General features: G+C 53.1%; 1 long non-coding RNA gene across 3 annotated transcripts; it reads left to right on the top strand.

Moving 5' to 3' along the window:
* Positions 1-215: 215 nt before the first annotated feature.
* LOC122211006 lies at positions 216-16548 on the top strand. 3 transcript variants are annotated; one of them, XR_006198416.1, is made up of 5 exons: positions 216-417; positions 1984-2228; positions 7260-7796; positions 8451-8582; positions 15917-16548. It is a non-coding gene; the product is annotated as an uncharacterized LOC122211006 (long non-coding RNA). The 3 variants fall into 3 exon arrangements; XR_006198414.1 differs by lacking the exon at positions 15917-16548 and adding an exon at positions 13350-15150; XR_006198415.1 differs by lacking the exons at positions 7260-7796; positions 15917-16548 and adding an exon at positions 13350-15150.
* Positions 16549-20231: the final 3683 nt, after the last annotated feature.

The following is a 20231-nucleotide window of genomic DNA, read 5'->3' as shown; positions in this document are numbered from 1 at the left end:
GGTTAAAATGGGGATTGTCTTTTCGTTACTGACTTGTAGGAGGTTTATTTGTTTGAGAGAGAAAGAGAGTGAGCAGGGGAGGGGCAAAGGGACGGAGAGAGAGAATCCCAAGCAGGTAGCCCTTCATCAGCACAGAGCCAGACTCGGGCTCGATCCCACGAACTGCGAGATCATGACCTGAGCTGAAATCCAGAGTCAGACGCTCAACCCACTGAGCCACCCAGGCGCCCCTACAGGGGTTCTTTATATATATTACATACAAATCCCTTATCAAAGATACGATTCACAAAACTTTTCTTTCCTTCTGTGGGTGGTCTTTTCCTCCCACTCTTGGACGTGAACGTGTCTTCAAGAAGATGGAACTTTCAGGAGTCACAAACTCTGAAGCCTTCAAAGCCGGGAAAATAACCTAAATATGTGAGTGATCTTTGGGATTTCTCTGGTAATACTGTTGTCCAGACTAAACTAAGCATTTCTATAGCCTCTAGAAGCAGAGCTACGGGCTTTGGAGTCTCTGGCCCTGGGTGTGAGGCTGCGTGCCTCCCTCACAGCTGAGCGAACGTGGGCCAGTCAGCCTGCCCCTCAGCCCTTAGTTTGCTTGTCCCTGAAGCGTGAACACCCCCACCACCCTCACAAAATGGACAGAGGACAGACAACTTGGAACACTTCACGATAAACCCTCCTGAATAATGTGTCTGTACATGCCACTTTGATAAATTTATTTTTTAATATAAGACCTGCATCTGGTCTGGTATAAGTCATTGGATCCATAAATGATAATTCCTCTCTCCCCAATATTTACACCAAAGAGCCTGTCACAGCTCCCTCAACCCTCTACTTTCAGATCATTCTTTTTTTTTTTTTAATTTTGTTTATTTTTGAGAGAGAGACAGAGAGAGAGAGAATGCAAGCAGGGGAGGGGCAAAGAGAGAGGGGGACAGAGGATCCGAAGCAGGCTCTTGGCTGTCGGCACAGAGCCCCATGCGGGGCTTGAACTCGCCAAGCGCGAGATCCACGAACCTCAAGATCATGACCTGAGCCAAAGTGAGACGCTCAGTTGACCGAGCCACCGAGGCGCCCCTGCTTTTCATTCTTATTTCCTCAGGGGCCAACAGGAGTGTTTCTCAGCTTCTTGGGCCAAAAAGAACTTTACCAAAATTTGAAACCAAAAGAAAGTGTTCTTTTGCTCTCCTGTCGAGAGGAAACCCTTCTGGCCCCTGTAAGGGTTTCTCGGTCTCCCCCGCAGCACCACCCCCACCGCACAGAGGGGGAGCCCCTCGGGGAGTCTTGGGCCTGGTGCCTGCACCTTGCAGCCCTCACCCTGACGCCCCCCTCTCCCCCACCCTGCAGCCAGCGTGCTTGCACAGCTGCCTGGGGAGCAGGGGGCAGGGGGCAGGGGCCGCGGTCTCGGGTCCTGGAGGATCAGGCCTGGTGGTTCCGAAGCCAGACTTTCTTTCACACACAGCTTTCCTCGGGGGGCACGGACACATTGCTGAAGGTTGAGCTGTGAGTTTAAAAATAAAAATGAAACTCTGGTACAAGTTCCTCATCTCTGCCCCCTTGGGCTCTTAACGGTCAAGTCACTCCCTCCGGTGAGTCAGGCTGGGAAATGCTGATATCACCTCGGTCAGAGAATCCTCCCTGCAGGGCAGGCTTCCCGAGGCTCAGACCTGCTCCCTGGCACCGTGATCGTGACCGGAAGGCCCGACCAGCGGCCAGGAGGTCCTCTAGGGGCCAAGCGGAGAGCAGGGGCCCCGCTGCCCCCCCTTTGCCCTCTGCGGGCTTTGTTTTCCCCTCTCCTCACCCCCGCGGGGCTCACGCTTGAGCCTGAGAAGCACAAGCCCTGCACCCCGGGGCTCTGAGTCAGCAGGTGGGGCCCAGGACCCCGCCCTCTGACCAGATCCACCCAGGTGGTTCGACGCTGCTCACGGACCGTCCCCTGAGACTAACACTGATATATTTTCCCTTCTCTTGTTTAATCAGAGCAACACGAGACTAGGAAAGCATGGATGGAAATGGCCTGGGGCCCGGCTGCTACGCTGAGAGCTCCCTTCCAGCCCCAGCGGCTGCCCGGCCCCCTCCACTCACCGATACCCCCCACCCTACCCCAGGGGCTCTGGCACCTCCAGGGCCCAGGCCGCCGCCCAGATGTGAAGGTCCTACTAGGCACCAGCTGTATCTGCCCTCGTCTTGCTCCCGGTAGCTCTAAGCACATCGTGGGGCCTCAGGTAACAGCTTCTCTGTTTTTTTTTTTGTTTTTTTTTTTTTTTTTTTTAATGTTTATTCATTTTTGAGAGACAAAGACAGACAGAGTGCAGGCAGGGGAAGAACAGAGAGAGAGGGAGACACAGAATCCACAGCAGGCTCCAGGCTCCGAGCTGTCAGCACAGAGCCCTTCACAGGGCTCGAACCCATGAACCGCGAGATCATGACCTGAGCCAAAGTCAGATGCCCAGCTGAACCACCCAGGCGCCCCCTCAGGTAACATCTTTAAGGAGGGAGAACAAGAAGCCTGACCCCAGCCCCCCAAAATTATGCCAAGAGAAGAATGACAAGAAGAAAAACAACCTAGTCCCAGCTCTCGAAATCACATCCAGTTGGCACCATTATGAACACGGTTCTGCTCACGCTCACGTTCTGCTCACGGTTCTGCTCCTGTCCAGTCAGGAGGGGGTGGGGGGCAGCAGGGGCAAGAAGAATAGGAGACACCTCCTGATCAGCACTGCAGAACCCAGGAGGGCGGAGCCTGGGTCCGTCCTCGCTTTACTCCAACCGATGGGATGAACTTGAGCGAGCCTTTTCCCTTCTCCATTTTAGCTTCTTGGTCTCTGCAGCAGGGAGTACATAGCTTTGCCTGTCCTGGAGCCACCGGGAGTGTGTGCTTGTCTGTGCGTGTGCATACGTGCACATGTGTGCTCTTGCTGCAGACCGGTGTCCTTCCCAAATCCCTGTGTTGAGATCCTAACCCCCAGGGTGAGGGTATTTGGAGGTGGGCCCTTTGGGGGTGCTTAGGTCAGGAGGATGGAGCCCTCATGAATGGGGTCAGTGCCCTTGTAAGAGAGGCCCCACAGAGCTCCCTCAGTCGTCTTCCACATGAGGACACAGCAAGCGACCCCCCCTCCAGAAGCAGACCCCCACCAGACTCCAAATTCGCTGGTGCCTCCATCTTGGACGTCCTATCCGCTAAGGAAAAATAAATAACAAGAAATACATCTTGGGGCACCTGGGTGGCTCAGTCGGCCAGGCGTCTGACTCTTGATTTCGGTTCAGGTCATGATCTCTCCGTTCGTGAGATCGAGCCCCATGTCAGGGTCTGTGCTGACAACACAGAGCCTGCTTGGGGTCCTCTCTCTCCCTCTCTCTGCCCCTCCCCTGCTCGAGCACATGCTCTCGCACTGTCACTCTCTCTCTCTTTCTCTCTCAAAATAAATAAACTTGAAAAAAAAAAAAAGAGGGGCGCCTGGGTAGCTCAGTCACTTAAGCACCCAGCTCTTGATTTCAGCTCAGGTCAAGATCTCACAGTTCATGGGTTCATGCCCTGCGTCGGGCCCTACGCTGACAGTGCAGAGCCCGCTTGGGATTCTCTCCCCCTCACTCTGCCCCCCTCCCCTGCTCGCTCTCACTGTCTCTCTGAAAATAAATAAATATACTTAAAAAGGATTGTTTTTAAAAGAAAGAAATCTCTGCTGTTTTAAACCGCTCAGTCTATGGTAATGTGTTATAGATGAAGACAGTTCGTGTGTGTGCATATGTGTATGTGTGTGCATATGTGCGTGTGTGTGTGTGCGTGTGTATATGTGTGAGCATGTACGTGCATATGTGTGTGTGCATGCGGATGTGCTTATATTAGGCTCCGAGCATGGTGAATCACTGTTCTGTTAGATGAGGTGATTTTTCCCCTTGCCATGACCTTCTGGAACGTGTACAGTCTCTTGCCTTCCGGCCTGCTCTGCCATAATGAATCACTGCAGGAACTAGCAAGCTCTGTCTCCACTCCCGTGAGCCCCAGTTAGCTCCCCCTCTTGTGCCCTGAGGACGCTGGTCAGAGCCGCAGGATGCTGAGCTCCAGGCTGCAGAAAGTATCCGGTCCTGGCCCCTTCCAGGGCCCGTCTGCCCTCAAGGGCTTCAGGCACCGGCCAAGGAGAGGGCGGCCGTGGGATCCCCCCGGTCCGGGGAGATGAGAGTGGCCTGGACTCCCCAAGAACAGGTGCACTCAGAAGGAGCCCTCCCTGATCCTGGGTATCTCTGGCCCGGGGAGGCCAAGTGACTTGCCCACACGTTGATTAAACACTTAGCATTTTTCAGGCACTTAAATTATCCTACCGTGTTTTAGCCTCAAAGTAAGTGTTTAAAATAAGTCCTGTTATTATTTCCACTTTACAGATGGGGCCCCTGGGGCTTTCGAGGGGGTAGTTTCCTAGTGCTGCCATCACAAATGACCACAAACACAGTAGTTTACAACAACACAAACTCATTCTCCCATCGTTCCAGATGTCAGAATTCTAAAATCAAGGGGCTCCTGGGTGACTCAGTCAGTTAAGCGTCTGACTTCAGCTCAGGTCACGATCTGACGGTTTGAGGGGTCGAGCCCCGCGTCGGGCTCTGTGCTGACAGCCTACTTCAGATTCTGTGTCCCCCCTCTCTCTCTGCCCCTCCCCTGCTCAAGCTCTGTTTTTCTCTCTCTCTCAAAAATAAATAAACATTAAAGAATACAAAAATAAAAAGAAGTCTAAAATCAAGGTGCTGGCCCGGCTGTGTTCCTTCTGGAAACTTCAGGGGAGAATCCATGTCCTTGTTTTTTTTCAGTTTGAAGAGCCTCCTTGCGTTTCTCTGGCTGGTGGCCGCCTCTCCCATCTCCAAAGCGTGTGGCTCCAACCTCTGGTTGCGTGGTCACATCTTTTTCTTCCATTGACCCTCTCACAGTCCTGTATAATTATTGCGATGACATTGGGCCCACCCGGACCATCCGGAATAATCTCCTGATCTCAAAATCCTTAATCACAGCTGCAAAGTCCCTTTTGCCAGGGGAGGTAACCTACTCACAGGTCCCGGGAATAAGGACATGGATGTCTTTGGGTGGCGGTGGGGGGGGCGGGGGGGGTGCTTTATTCTATGACCGAGAGCTTAAAGGACTTTCCCAAAGTCACTCAGCTGGAGAACAGTCTGGGTCAGGTGGCGTCCAGGGGCTTGCTTCCTCAAACCACTGTGACCACATGCTTGTCATCTGTGGCCACACCCAGCAGCTCTCCCACGAGCAGGGCTTGCACCTGGCTCTGCCCTTGACAGGTTCCCCTGCCCCACACTCCCCAGCGGGGGGCAAGGGTCGGCCCAGCCAGGAGTGGACAGGGAGGGCGACCCCCCCAGGAATCTCAGCCTTGCCCACCGGGCCTCCAGGTCTTTAATGTCCTTCCAGTTTGAGGCAACGTCTCCTTGTGCCTGGTCACCCATCTTCCTAGACTGATAGATACCTAGGCCTCTTTCTGATCACCATCCCTTCTCTCAAAAAAGCATTTACCGGGTACCTACTATGTGCCGGGACCCCGGGACACAGAGGAAAATCACCACCAATCATGCTTATGTGAACACTTAGGGTCAAATCCACGAAGCAAATGTCCACAATACTTACATAAAGAAGTTTCCGGGAGGGTGGCAGCCTAAGTTATAATAATCCTTTTGGCAATACATAAGAGGCACAAAAAGTATTAATACGCCAACCCAAACTCCAACTCTTGGGAATTTTCCCTGAGAAAAATACAAGATTTATACCATTCTGTAATTTAAAAAAAACACACGTGACTAGTTAATTATGGTACCTCCACCCAAAAAAATATGTAGCCACAGGAAAGAACCACAGAACACACAAACATGCTTACTGTATGATGGCTTCAGAGCATAACCTAACACGCAGCAACAGGGCACTAATTTACAAAGCTAAGGTGCATCCGGACAAGGGAACGCTAACAGCCGTGAAAAAGAAGACGGAAATCCTGCCGCGTGTCAAAAGAGAAAGATCTCCGTTACATATGCGGTTTAGACGTGGAAAAATTCTGGAGAGATCTGAGATTTGAGTGCCACTGTTCTGAGGTCAGAACTGTATGTCTGCAGCCTTATACATGTATAATATATATAATGATATATATACACATATATACATATATTATAATATATATACATATATACATGCATATATTTACATATATACACGCATGTATTTACATATATACACGCATATATTTACATATATATGTGTGTGCGTGTGTGCGTGTGCATGTGTGTAACTGGTGGAGACAAGTCTTAACCACTTTGGAATAAACCACTTTGGAAAGTGTGTAATAGTTTTAATAAGTTTGAAGTTACATTTATCTACCTATGACCCAGCCGCTTCAGTCTTGGATACAAATGAGATTCTTTCCTACGTGAGCACAAGGAGGCAGGGAAAAGAACATCCCTGCAAAAGCCCCGTTTAAAAGAGCAAAATATTCGAATAACGCAGATGTCATCTGCATGGCCCAGACGATCGTGGTCACGTTATACAGTGGAATACTTACAAAGTGTTGATAAATTCTTAGAACGAGTTAACCAGTTTTTCTAGGTGTCATTCTACTACCTAGAAAATGATCCATTCTGGGGCCCCTGGGCAGCTCAGTTGGTTGAGCGTCCGACTCTTGATTTTGGCTCAGGTCATGATCTAATGGTTCATGGGATCGAGCCCCATGCTGGGCTCTGCGCGGACAGTGTGGAGCCTGCTTGGGATTCTCACTTTCCCTCTTCCTCTCTCTGCCCCTTCACCACTTGTGCTCTCTCTCTCTTTCTCAAAATAAACAAATAAAGGAGTATTTAAAAAAAGAAAATGACCTGTTCTCATGGAGCCTGCACGGTAACAGAGGGTTGGAGAGACAGAAAGACTACTGGCTTTCCACGTGGTGGTAATGAACCGCTGTGAATCACTCCATGAACAGACCAGGGCTACATGTAGCCACATGAATCGCACTGAGCAAAAAAGAAAAGTGCAGAAGGATTCATACAAAATGCAACCACTTGTGCAAAGTTTTAAAAATCCACAAAGGTCTACATATTGTCTATGCATGGGCAGTGATGAAAGATGAGTGCAGAATAACGGTGATCCCACAGGACGGGTGGGGGAAGGGCTCGTCCCGTCTCTTTCCTCCCAAAGAAAAGGAAAGAGAGAAGGAAGGAGAGATGGCAGGAAGGAAGAGAGAGATCTGACGCAACCACGGCACAATGTGGACATATTGCAGAGCACGTGGCAAGTCGCCCTGGGGCTGGCCCTGGAAGGAAGGGTGTGACCTGCCCGGGTTTGGTGGCAAGAAGAGGGAAGCACATTTCTGGAGGGAGAAGCTGCCTCAACAGACAGGGCACCTTTCTACCATCATGCCGAAACGCTTTCACCACTGCGAAGAAGCGAACACCCAAGCTGTTTTTCTCTCCCGGACGTAAGCTGTGGGCAGGATGGCCTCCCCTCTGTCCTCCTCCACACCGGGCTCACCTTCACCTCGATTCTCCCTCGTTCCCCCTCCTGTTTGTGACATTTCCGCCAGAGGTTGGGCAGAAAGTATACGGGGTCCTCCTGCGAAGCCCAGCTGCCCAGCCTCTGCGCAAACGCCCCCGGCCCCGGGGACTGAGGAATGTCTTCTGTCTTATGAGTTCTTCCAAGACACATTTACCAGAGCACCTGCTGGGTGCCAGGCCCCGTTCTGTGGGCTCAGGAATCAGACAAACAAGATCTCCATTTTCTTGAAATTTACATCCAGTGGGAGGAAACAGAAAACTCATAGGTAAGGTAGTATCTGATAAGTGCCATGTAGAATATCCAACAAGATAGTCTGATACTGACCAGCGTCCCTTGGGAATCCCACCGGACTTTAGAGACTTCTTGCTTTTCCCTCAATGAGGCTTAAAGTGAACTTTTGACTATCCCCCCCACCCCCCAAAATAAAAATCTGTTTTAGGCTTATGATTCTCTTTCACTGAAAAAAGAGGGGATTCGGGTTAAAACAGTTTCCCGAATCGCTTTGCTCTCTGTCCCTCTGAAATACCATTGGTGTGCCAGGAATATGACTTTTATGAGCATTCTCCGGTGACAATGCCTGTTCCTTGCCTGTTCTTGCCACGATTAGTTGGTAACAACTCTTGCAGGAATGAGCCAGCTCTCTCTCACCAGTCAGGTGATGCACCCAAAGATTTACTTTTTTAATCTGTAAGACAGGGGCGCCTGGCTGGCTCAGTTGGAGGAAAATGCCACTCTTGATTTCGGGGACATGAGTTTGAGTGTAGAGATTACTTAAATACATTTAAACTGTGAAAACAAAAACATCACGGGGAACTATGATGATTATAGGAGTGTATCTCACTCTTTCTTTTTAAAGGCATTTTTTTTTTCCTTTTAAGGATAAAAGGTGTGGAAAGAATCATTCGCTCTTTCTTTCCAGAAATACTTTGTGAGCTCTGTTCTGTGCAGACCACGGTGTTTGGTGCTGGGCAGGGAGATGATGGAAGAACTTCCTGCATTCAGAGTTTCCTGACCATTGGCCCCCAGATGGTCACAGGGTGCGACAAAAAGGGTAAGTGCCCGAGAGGCGCTGTGCAATGGAGTTCAGGGCGGAACAGGGATTCCTTCCTGGGGCAGCCATTGCCCACTCCATGGGGCGGGGCTCTAGAGGATAGGAAGGATCCTCAAAGGAGCAGAGGCTGGGGGGTGGGGGCGAGGAAGGGGGTATGACCCTCTCTAGCCCCTCCAAAATCACTGTCCTTGCAACCCGCTGTCCGATGTCTGAAACAGTATTTTCTCTTGTTGTTATTTTTTTCCCCAAATATTTTAAGGCTGGTGAATAAATCCAGCTCTTGTTATCCCGTCTTACTTAGAAGCCCCCCCCCCCAATCTGTTTTTTATCTGTAAAGCCTCTTCCTATTGGTGATCCCTACTGTCCTGTCAATGTGGTCACCCAGTGACTAGATTACTAGGTACCCGAGGGTGAATTTTCCAGAGTGACTTCTGGTAACAGTAGAGACAGGTTTAAGGCCCGGAGACCAAGTTCAAGTCCAGCTCCTGCTACTAAATAAACGACTTTGGGCATGCCACTTGGACTCCGGCCTCCGTTTTGTTTCCAGATGGCATAACGCTGCCTGCCTCACCTTCGGGGAACAGAGTTTGAAGGTGAAGGAAAATGTGTATAAAATGCCTTTGTGAGCTCTAAAGTCCCACGGGGTTGTAAGGCCTCTATCAGCCATTCGTACAGGCCTCCCCCACCTCGGTCGACACGGGTGAGTTGCCCACCTCAGAGCCGGCAGGGGCGGGTGACCTTGCTAGGAGCTGCTGGCAGCAGTGAAGGTCGGGTGAGAGGGGGGCAAGGCTTGCTGTAGGGCCCAGTGTTTCTCAAACCCAGCGTGCCTTGGACCCACTCAGCGAAGGTCATCAACGTGCAGGTTCCGGGGCCCAGCCACCCTATCAGACTAGAATATGTAGGGGTGAGGCCCGGAAATCCGTATTTTCCACAAGTCCTCCAGAGGATTCTGGCGTAAGTGGCTCTGGGACCGTGCTTTTTTTTTAAAAATTGTTTCTTTTGGGGGCACCTGGGTGGCTCAGTAGGTTGAGCATCCGACTTCAGCTCAGGTCACGATCTCGCCGTCTGTGGGTTCGGGCCCCCGCATGGGGCTCTGTGCTGACGGCTCCGAGCCTGGAGCCTGCTTCGGATTCCGTGTCTCCCTCTCTCTCTGCCCTTCCCCACTCGTGCTCTGTCTCTCTCTCTCCCAAAGATAAATAAACATTAAAAAAAAAAAAAAATAGGATTGAGAGTCTGGAGAGCTGGGCTTTAGTCCTGTCTCTCACTTGCTCTGCGACCTTCTGTAAGTCACTCAAATTCTCCATGATTTGGTTTCCTCACGTGCAAAGGGAAGAGTGCTGCCCTGTCTTCATCTCAGGACTGTGAAGTGACATCACAGGAGACCAGGGCTATGGAAACCCTTTGAAATGTAGGAAGCGCTGAGCTTCTGAAACACAGTCCCAGGGAAAATGGAAATAGAGCCTGCGAGCAAGGCAGACTTGAAAGCCATCGCAGAGGCAGCCGGGGCCTCAGGGAGAGCCTGGGGCAAGGACGTCTTGACACGAGCGGGCCAGGGGGGCATCCTTGGGGAGGCAGGGCTCCTCCTACCCGTGGGTCAGAGGAGGCCAGGGTGAGGGTGGGAACTGAACCTGGAGGGAGGGAGGGAGGGAGGGAGGGAGGTGAGGGAGGAGACTTCCACACCACAGGGGAAGGGGTGAGGCCAGAGGAGCCAGGACACAAACCACAGGGGTGCAGTTCACATGGGGCACCTGGGTGGCTTGGTCGGTTAGGCATCTGACTCTTGCTCTCAGCTCAGATCATGATCTCATGGTCCCGTGAGATGGAACCCCGAGTGGTGCTCTGGGCCGAGAGCCCAGAGCCAGCTTGGGATTCTCTCTCTCTCTCTCTCTCTCTCTCTCTCTCTGCCCCACCCCTGTTCACATGCACTCATGCTCTCTCTCTCTCTCTCAAAATAAAATAAGTAAATTAAAAAAAAAAAACAACGTTGGGGCACCTGGGTAGCTCGCTTGGTTGAACGTGTGACTCTTGATTTTGGCTCAGGTCATGACCTCACGGTTCATGGGAGGGAACCCCGTGTTGGGCTCTGTGTTGACAGCGCGGAGTCTGCTTGGGATGGTCTCTGCCTCTCTGCCCCTCCCCGCTCACAGGCTTTCTCTCTCTCTCTCTCTGTCAGAAACAAAATACATAACATTACAAAAGTAAAGAAAACATAAAACGTAAAAACAGTTCATTTAACCCTAAAAACACCAGATTGATGCGATAGCTCATGTTCCCAGTTTCCTTGGCCCCAGAAAGGGTGATCAACTGGCCAAAGTCACACAGCGAGGAGGAGGCCGAACCAATATCTCCCTCCAGTTATTGTGGCTCCAGAGTCCATGCTCCTAATCACTTTGCTGGCTCTCTGTGGCAAAGAGAGAGAGTAAAGGTTAGGACAGCGGTTCTTCTGGAGAAGGAGGGACAGAAGGGGAACCAGAAGGGTCTGCAGGGAGCCCCAAGGCTGTTATGTTTGGGGCTTTTTTAAAAAAGCATCTGCACGAATATGACCGAATCCGTTTGCGAGGGCTGTCATAGCAAAGTACCGAGGACTGGGTGGCTTAAACGGCAGAAATTTCTTTTCTGGCAATCCCAGAGGCTGTTCTTTCCCGCAGCCTCTCTCCCTGCCTCGTAGTCGAAGATGCCTTCATACAGTCTTCACTCTGTACGTGTCTGTGTCCTAATTTCCTCTTGTAAGGACGCCATTCATAGTAGATTACAGCCCATCCCTGTGACCTCATTTTAACTCAATCATCTCTTTCAAGACCCTTGTCTCCAAAAACAATCACATTCTCGGGAGTAGGGGGTAAGACTTCAACGTATGAATTTGGGGGCGGGGGCCCGTAAATAACGGCCGAATAAGAAGATAGGACGGCGCTGGTGGCGGGTACGTGGGTACGGTGCTCCACATTGCTTTGTATGCATAAAATATTTCAGAATTAAAAAGTCAGTGTGATCGATTACAATACCGCATTTAGTAATGATGAGGCACGCTGGGTGGGAAGGGGAAAGAGTCCCCGAGAAATGGCCACGTGCAGCCTCACTGCGGTCCAGAGCCGGCTTCTCCGGCTGCGCCCTAAAAGCACTTGGAGACCTTTGAGAGCGCTCTGAAGCCTGAGCCCCACCCAAAATCAATGAACTCAGAACCTTGGGCTGAGGCCCACATCTTGGAGGGCAAACAGGTTCCCCAGGTGTGTCCAACGTGCACCGGGGCTGAGAACCGCTGCTCTAAGTCGGTGGGTGGCTCGCAAACTAGCTTCTGCGGAACCACCTGGAGGGCTTGTTAAACCCAGGGCGCTGGGCCCCGCCTCTGAGTCGGAGTCAGTCTGGGGCAGGGCGGAGACCTCGCCGTTCTCGTCCGTTCCCGGGGGCTGCTGCTCCGAAGACCATCTCTGGAGAACACGGCTCTGAGCGGGTGCACAGCTGCAACCTGCGGCCAGACACCTGCTGTTTTGCAAAGATGGGAAGGTGAATGCCACGCTCTCCCCATCACCCCGGTCTCCACTGCTCCCTATCGCTTGCTGGGGGGGGCTTTCTCTGCAAGAGGGGGAGGGTCTGCAGAGAAGCTCCTCTCGGCGGTGAAACCCGTCAGGCAAGGTCAGTGTGACATCAGTATCTATCTGTTCCCCACTCCTCCCTCCATTTCTTATTCCGCACACCTTTATTCGGCACTAATCATGTTTCGGGTACCGTGCTAAGGGCTGGGCCCGCAACGCCGAATAAGACATAGTATCTGGCCTGGAGGAAATGACACTGAAGGAGAAACAGTAGTTTCTCTTTGCCGACTCTCCTGTGTGGGTTTCAGGCTGTCGGTGCCTGGCGCGTCCATTTAAAGCTCTGTGGGATTGACATTCTCTCATATACGCGAACGAGGAAGCAAGATTCAACAGGGTGGATATAGTGTAATTGCAACTATATTAAAATAAAATGCATTTTATTATTTTTTTAACGTTTTTATTTATTTTTGAGACAGAGAGAGACAGAGTATGAACGGGGGAGGGGCAGAGAGAGAGGGAGACACAGAATCTGAAACAGGCTCCAGGCTCTGAGCGGTCGGCACAGAGCCCGACGCGGGGCTCGAACTCACGGACGGCGAGATCGTGACCTGAGCTGAAGTCGGACACTTAACCGACTGAGCCACCCAGGCGCCCCATAAAATGCATTTTAAAAAGAGACACAATACGGGGCGCCTGGGTGGCTCAGTCGGTTGAGCGTCCGTCCGACTTCGGCTCAGGTCACGATCTCACGGTCTGTGAGTTCGAGTCCCGCGTCGGGCTCTGGGCCGACAGCTCGGAGCCTGGAACCTGCTTCGGATTCTGTCTCCCTCTCTCTCTGCCCCTCCCCTGCTCTCTCTCTCTCTCTCTCTCTGTCAAAAATAAATAAACACTAAAAAAATTAAAAAAAAAAAAAGAGACACAATATGTGAAGATGTTAAGAAAGGGCAGTTCCAGGGTTGACCCTGGAAGGGGCATCGTGGGTGGGCTTCGCTTCCTTTCTTACACTTTTCTCCTGCGGCATTTCTATAATTAGCACCCCTACTTTCACCATTAGAAAGAATAACTCATATAAACACCCTCTCCTCCCTGTGTGTGTCTGCACGAGGCTGTGTGTGTGTGTGTGTGTGTGTGCTCACGCACGTGTGTCTGCACATCTGTGCTTGTGGTCTAGCGTGGAGAGACGTTTTATGCTTAGAGAAATTACTCATATTAAACTGAGCGAATGGTTTTATTTCAGTGTGGTCAGACGGGGGACATTTGATGCCTCGCCGACCGTTTTGCGGATACAAGATCACCCCTCCACAGGACAGAATTTTTCTAGAGCAACGAGCGCTGACCCATTTGCATGGCAATGCACTTGAAAGTAACTGCTTCTCAGTGATGTCGCCGTGACAAATCACATTTCCCAGCGTTTTGTGCGGACGTAGGTTCTTGGAGAGTGGGAAAGGCTATCTGCCCCCTCCACTAAACGACCCCAGGGAATTTGCTGGATTTTGACTCTGCTCTCTTGCCCTCGGTGGTAACTGTCACCTCCTAACACACAGTGACAGGTGACACGCCATGCATTCTCTTCCCTCACCTCCTGTGAGATGCGGGGGAGACCTGGAGGAGTGGAGAGGGACCGGGGCTGACTCTGCCTTGCTTCAGTCCCCTCCCCACTGCCAAACACCAACTGTGTACCGGGCACAGGCAGGCGCGAAATTCGTTTGTGTTCTTGCAGGTCGCCAGAGTCTAGATAGTGGTTTCTAGAGCCCCCCGAAGAACGTTGATTCGCTTCCCGCCGCGGACCCAGGTTTCGGAAGATTTTGTGCACCTTATAGTGACCACAAACTGCCACCTGTTTCTGCACCCTCCAGGTGAAATCCTACCTACACTATCCCACTCAGTCCCCACGGCGGTGCGACGATGGGCATGTCATCGTCACCCCACGTTATGTAAGCAGGAAACACAAGGCACAGCGAGGCTTAAGACTTTGTCCAGGGCCCTGCAGCTGCTCAGAGTCGGGATCTGAATTCGGGCCTCTCAGACTCCACCCTGAGCTTTTCTATGATGCCATGCTCTTTTGTCTTTTCGAAATGAAGTTATGATAGAAACCAAAATACTAATACCCAAACTGCATTATTCAATACAAATTGCCTTTACTTCCAATTGTTAAAGAATCGCCTATACAAACTGGCCGCGCAGAGGGCGTTCCGGGGCCCTGTCGCTCCGATTCTGACAGCTGGTTCATTGGTGCAGCCCTATGCTGGATGTTGTGAAATGTTGAAAATACGCTAAAGGTCTTGCTCACCGGCTCCCCCCAACCCCAGCTGGTTCCCCTCCCCGCTTCCTCCCTCTCTTCCTTCCTCCCATCCCTTCCTTCTTCCCTCCCTCCCTCCTTCCCTCCTTCTTTCCTTCCTAGTTTTTCAAATTCAAGTGAAAATCTCATAACCTATAGCTAACCATTTCAAAGCGAACAGTTTAGTGGCGTTTACTACATTCACTATGTTGGGCAACCACCACCTCCACCTAGTTCCACAATTTTCATCACCCCAAAAGGAAACTTAGCGTCCATTAAGCGATTACTGCCCATTGTGCCAGTGCCTGGAAACCATCATTCACCAGCTTTTGAAGCCTGGGCTCCGCGTGCCCAGGTTAGGATCTCTGTTCCAGCCTGGGGGCCAGCTCTCTCTGTCTGCCTTCCTGAGTGAAATCCCTCAATCGGAAGGGGCTGCCTGAGCCACCTGCAACCCCCTTCCCCACGGCCCTCCTGCAATTCCAGGACAGCGGCCCCTAGTGACTTCGGGCTGTGAGACTCCTCTCTGAAGCCCGCCAGTTCTGCGTGGCCAGAGGTACAGGAACCCTGTAGCCCCGTGGGATGTGGAATCTACTCGATTACAAAATACTAACCAGCAGGACAAGAACAGGGTTCCCGTGTCTCCTTTCACTTTCTGTTACTTTCCACACGCAATAGCTTTTACTCTTGTGAAAAACCAGATGCTCGGTGGGGAGATACATATTAAAAAAAAAAATGATGCTTTTTAAAATTTTATTTATTTTGAGAGAGAGAGCGAGCGAGCATGCAGAAGGGGCAGATAGAGAGAGAGAGAGAGGGAGAGAGAGCCCCAAGCAGACTCCGCACTGTCAGCACAGAGCCCAATGCAACTCACGAACGGTAAGATCACTACCTGAGATGAAATCAAGAGTCAGATGCTCAAGCGACTGAGCCACCCAGGCACCCCGGGAAATGCACCCTTTTGACGGGCTTTTGCATATATGATGGAAGGAGCCAGCTATTTTGCTCAAAGGATGTGTGGACAGCACGTGCTATGGGAGAATAGGATACTGAGGTTGCGAGCAAAATGTGCCTGCTGTTTTAGAGCCGAGATAGCATTACAAATTCATGATCTCATGCACATTTCTCAAACAGAAGATAATGTTCTTATTCCCATTTTACAGATGAGGAAATTCAAGGAGTCGGAAGCTAATTGACTTGCCCAAAGCTGCACAGCTGGAAATTGCAGGCAGGCCTTCCTGACTCCAAAATCAGTGCCCTTTTCAGGACACCAAATATTATGGGCCGACTGCTGGTGTTTCCCCACAACACATAGGTTGAAACCTAATCCCCAACGTGATGGTGTTGGGAGGTGGGGCCTCTGGGAGTGATTCGCTCGTGAGAGTGGAGACTTCATCAATGGGATTAGTGCCCTTGTGAAACAGACCCCAAGGCCCCCAGCGGATTTGGTGACTGGTGAGGGAGGGCCCACTCTCTGGGTCATAGCCTTCTTCAGTGTGTCCTCACATGACATAGGTTTTTATCCCCAGGTTTCCATCTGCTTGAATTTGTCACATCTGTCAGGACCTGACCGATGAGCAAGATCAAAGGCCAGAATCATCCTCTTAGCCTTGCTGTATTCAGTGAGTGGAGACACACATGAGTCGGACTCCTCATCTTAGACATCTCTGAATTCTGCGGAGTGCAGGTGAAGCGTGATCCAGCCCCTGCACACACCTTCACTTATTCCTCCCTGCCTCCTGACGTCCCACACTACACCCTATGTTACATTCACTCCAAACCGTTTGAAGTTCCGAAGCATGCCAGAAAATTCTTTACCCCTATGCCTTTCATCATTATTGTGATAATTATGACAATGCTGATACTGTTCTCCTGGGTCTTACTAATGTGCTGGGTTCTACACATGTGCTGTTTCACTTAAATCCCCCTCCCCAACTCATGAAGCTGTCATTGTCAATCCCACTTAACAAATGAGCAAACTGAGGGTCAGGGTGAAGAGCTGGGCTTTGGAGCCAGACAATCTGGGTTCATGCCCAGCTCCACTGCTATCTAATTAGTCTGACCTTGGGCGAATTCCATCTGTCTCCCAGCTCCAGTATCTTGCGTAACACTGAGCATGATGAACCTGCCTCGTGGGGCTGTTCTGAGAATTAAATTAGATGGGCACGGCGTTTGGCAACTGGTTAGAACTTCAAAAATGTTCGGAATTATTAATGCCCGCTTCGTAAGTGGCCAAGAAAGAAACTGACTCAGCTCAGCTCTGATTCCAACCCCTTGGCTTCTCAAGTTGCTAGTTCAGGACCCAGCTGTGTCCCCTCTGCTCCACCACGGCAAGGTGGGCTTCACTGCCTTTCTTTAGAGACGAGGGCACTGATGCTCAGGCAAGGTTCCAGGTGCTTCTTTTTCACTTGGCCTAAATGCCTCTCAGAACTTCTAGGAAGAGTTTTATGATCTCCTTCTGCCCTCTCTGTGGCTCCCTCCCTTCCAAGTTGAACAAACACCCTTCCCCCTCAGTCTCCTCCATACTGGGTCGTCTGGGCTGCTTTCCTGCAGATCCAGGGCCAGGAGTCCCTTGCAAGTCCTGTTGGAATCAGATCTTCTCACCGCCCCCCACCCCCACCCCCAGCACTGGGCCTGGGTAAGGGAAAGGGTTCAGACCTCTTTGTAGAAGAAACCAACGGGTTATAATCAGGTAAGTCAACACCTGATATTATTTGGGCACATCCCAGCCCCCAAAAACACATCCAGGATATCTGGAGGTGGAGGGTGGAAAGACAGTGAAGGATCTTGATGTAACTCTTGATGCCCTGCTAGAGGTCAGTGCAAAGATACTTTAAAGAACACTGTCTATATTCCTGAGAAATGTGGCAGAATTTCAAGACAATGATAGGATGGGCTTGAGGGCGGGAGGAGCAAGGCAGAGGGAAGAAGACTGTCCGTTCCCCATGCGTGTTGTGTTGTTACACGGAGAAAAATGCCTTCACTGCCATTACAGAGGAGGGGAATGATGGGGCCTCCGTAAGATCCGACGCTGGAATTACAGACAGGAGCTTTCTGGGAATTCCTACACTAAAAGTCCTTGGAGAGCCAGCTACTCATGGTGGCACAGGCACCCGAGTCCCTCCCCTGATCCTGCTTTATTTTTCCTCGTAGCACCTGGCACCTCCAGACACATCAGATATTTGCTTGTTGTCTGTCCCCTTGCATCCCAGGCCGGAATTTTGTCCGGGTTCCCAGTTGTGTCCCCAGGGCCTAGAACAGTCCTGGCACTTAGTAGGCCCTGGCACTTAGTAGGCCCTCAGTAAGTATCTGTTGGAGGCCTAATGTCTTGAACGCACACGCTGTCACCGACCCCGCTGCGAGGTGGGCCGGGCGGGATTGGCATCATTCCCAAGCACAGGGGCGGGGGGAGCGGACCCAGGGGGCAGGAACCCGGCTGGCCTCAAGGTCGGGAGGCTGGCGCTGGAGCCCGAACCCTGCCCGACAGGCCGTGACCTTGGGCCAGCCCTGCGCCTCCGGGGGCTTGGGGTTTCCACGTCTGGGTCAGCGGGGCGTCGAGCCCCCCACCCCCACCCCCCGCCAGCGCGCCCCGCGCAGCGGCTCGCCCGCCCGCTGTGACTTGCCCAAGGTCACCCCGCCGCGGGCCCCCCACCCCCACCCCGGCCCCCGCCCCCACCGCGGGTTTTGGGGTGGGGGCCGGCGCGGGGCGGTCCCGGGGCGCCGCGCGCGCTGACGCCGGGCCCCGCGATGCGGCGGGGACGGGGCGCGGGGGGAGGCGGCGTCGGCGAGCGTCCTCCTTTTGTGCGAGCGCCGGCGGCTCGGCTTCTCGAAGGTAAACAGCGTTTCCTCTTCCTCCTCGAGGCGTCTCTTCCTTTTATAGTTATTTCTCGCCTGGCACTCGCCCGGGCCGCCGCTGCTGCTGCTGCTGCTGCTGCTGCCGCCGCGGCGGGGGCCGCTCGCGAACCTGTGGCGGTGACGTGAGACCGGCCAACCCGGAAACGGCGGCGGCGGCGGCACCCGAGGCTCCGAGGCTCCTGCGCTCCAGCGCCCGCGGCCGCGCTCCCCTCGCCGCTCGCCCGGCCGCCAGGTACGTGCCCGGGGCCCCGCCGCGCCGCCGCCCGGGCCGCCCGGCTCGCCCGCGCGCCCCCGGAGCCGCCTGCGCCCGGCGCGGGTGCGGGTGCGGGTGCGGGTGCGGGCGCGGGGCGCGCGCGGTGGGTGCGGGGACGGGGGTGCGGGCCGGGCGCCGCGGCGGCGGGAGAGGGGGCGCCGCAGGGGTGGGGGCGGCGCGGGGGGCCCAGAGGACGCGCCGGGGGCGGGAGGGCGAGGTGGGGGGGGGGGGGAGCGCACGCCGCGGGGCCGCCGCCCGGGTCCACCCGGCTGCGGGGAGCGCGCGGCGGGGCCCCGCGCGGGGAGGGAGGGGGCGCTCGGGGTGGCTGCCCCCCAAGACCCCTCCTGCGCGCCAGGTGAGGGCGCGGGGTCTGGCCCCGGCGCAGCGCAGCCCGCGCCAACTTGCTTGGGGGCTGGAAGGCCAGGCGCTTCGAAGAGAGGAACTGGAGGGGGTGAGCAAAATCTCCATTGGCCTCAAGACTTCCTCCTGGGGTAACCACCCGCCTGTGTTTAAAGAGCACTTCCTCTTTGCTCTTTATCTTTTCATCATCTTTTTTTTTTTTTTTTTAAATGGAAGTTCAGTGTTACCGGGTGGGTGCCCTTGCAGCCTGCAGGGCTTTTCCTGGGTCTGTGTTCACACACAGTGGGTCTCGAACCGGTGCGTCCCCTGTTGAGGGTGGGAGGGAGAAGGAACCGGGGACTTCGACCCCCCGCTTCCCCAGCTGGAACCCTGCGTGTGTGGGGGGGGGTCGCATTTGATTCCCACCCAGCTGCAAGAAATGGAGCCGGTGGGGGGAGGGGGGGTTCGGCGGGAAGGAGGATCCGCTGGGGAGTGTCACGTGGACTTTGCACCTATGCTAAATTCCTGGCCCTGCAGCCTCACTAGCTGTGTGACCTTGGGCAAATCGCTCACCCTCTCCGGTCTTCGATGTCTGTCTGTAAAATGGGTGCTTTGAGGAGGGCCTAGAGAAAGTGAGCGTGGACTTCCTGGCCTGGAGGGGGCGCAGTAATGGAAAGTCTCATTGTCAGTCATCTGGCCTCTAATTTCTGCATCCCCCTCTGCCTGGAAGGGGTCCCTGGGCACCTGGGACGCTCTGGGTAGATGTTTGTGAAAGGAAGAGCTGGATCCGTGAATTTTGAGAAGTGAGTGGGTGTGGGTCTACGTTTTGGCTTCCTTGCTCTGTAACATCCATCCCACAATCCCCAGAGAGCCACGTTTTGCCACCTGGGATCTCAGTAATCCATCCCCTCCCCAGGAGGATTATCTCGTGAAAATATTGATTCCTTGTGAAAAGGAGCTTAAACTCTGACTTTGAGCCTCTCCTATCCTTGGAAGAGTGCATTCTGTGGAAATGAAAAGCATCTTTTTGATTGCCACCACATGACTGTCCGACCAGGGGGTGGCCAGGGCTAACAGCTGGGCTGTTTTCCCAGGCTTGGGGGTTCCTGTAAACGGGGAGGAAGCTGGGGAGAGGTGGTTTTTCTCCCTTGGTGGGGCATGCAGGAGTGGTCAGCGGGCCTGACTTTTCTTCCTTGGGGAGGCACGTTGGAATGTGCATTTTCCGGATTTTGCCCAGACTGTTGGCATGGGGAGGGGCAGTGTGTGTGATGAAGGAGGCCAGGGTGAGGTTAATACGCAGGGGTACTTGGAGATGGCCATCAGATAAAGGGCCACTATGGGTTTCTGCACTTTGGGAGGTTTTTAAAGTAATTTTGTTTTCGCTGTCCCTTCTCCTT

The sequence above is a fragment of the Panthera leo genome, chromosome F2 (assembly GCF_018350215.1).
Source record: "Panthera leo isolate Ple1 chromosome F2, P.leo_Ple1_pat1.1, whole genome shotgun sequence".
Taxonomy (NCBI): Eukaryota; Metazoa; Chordata; class Mammalia; order Carnivora; family Felidae; genus Panthera; species Panthera leo.
The sequence above is the reverse complement of the archived record's forward strand: the minus strand, read 5'-3'. Positions and strand labels throughout refer to the sequence as shown.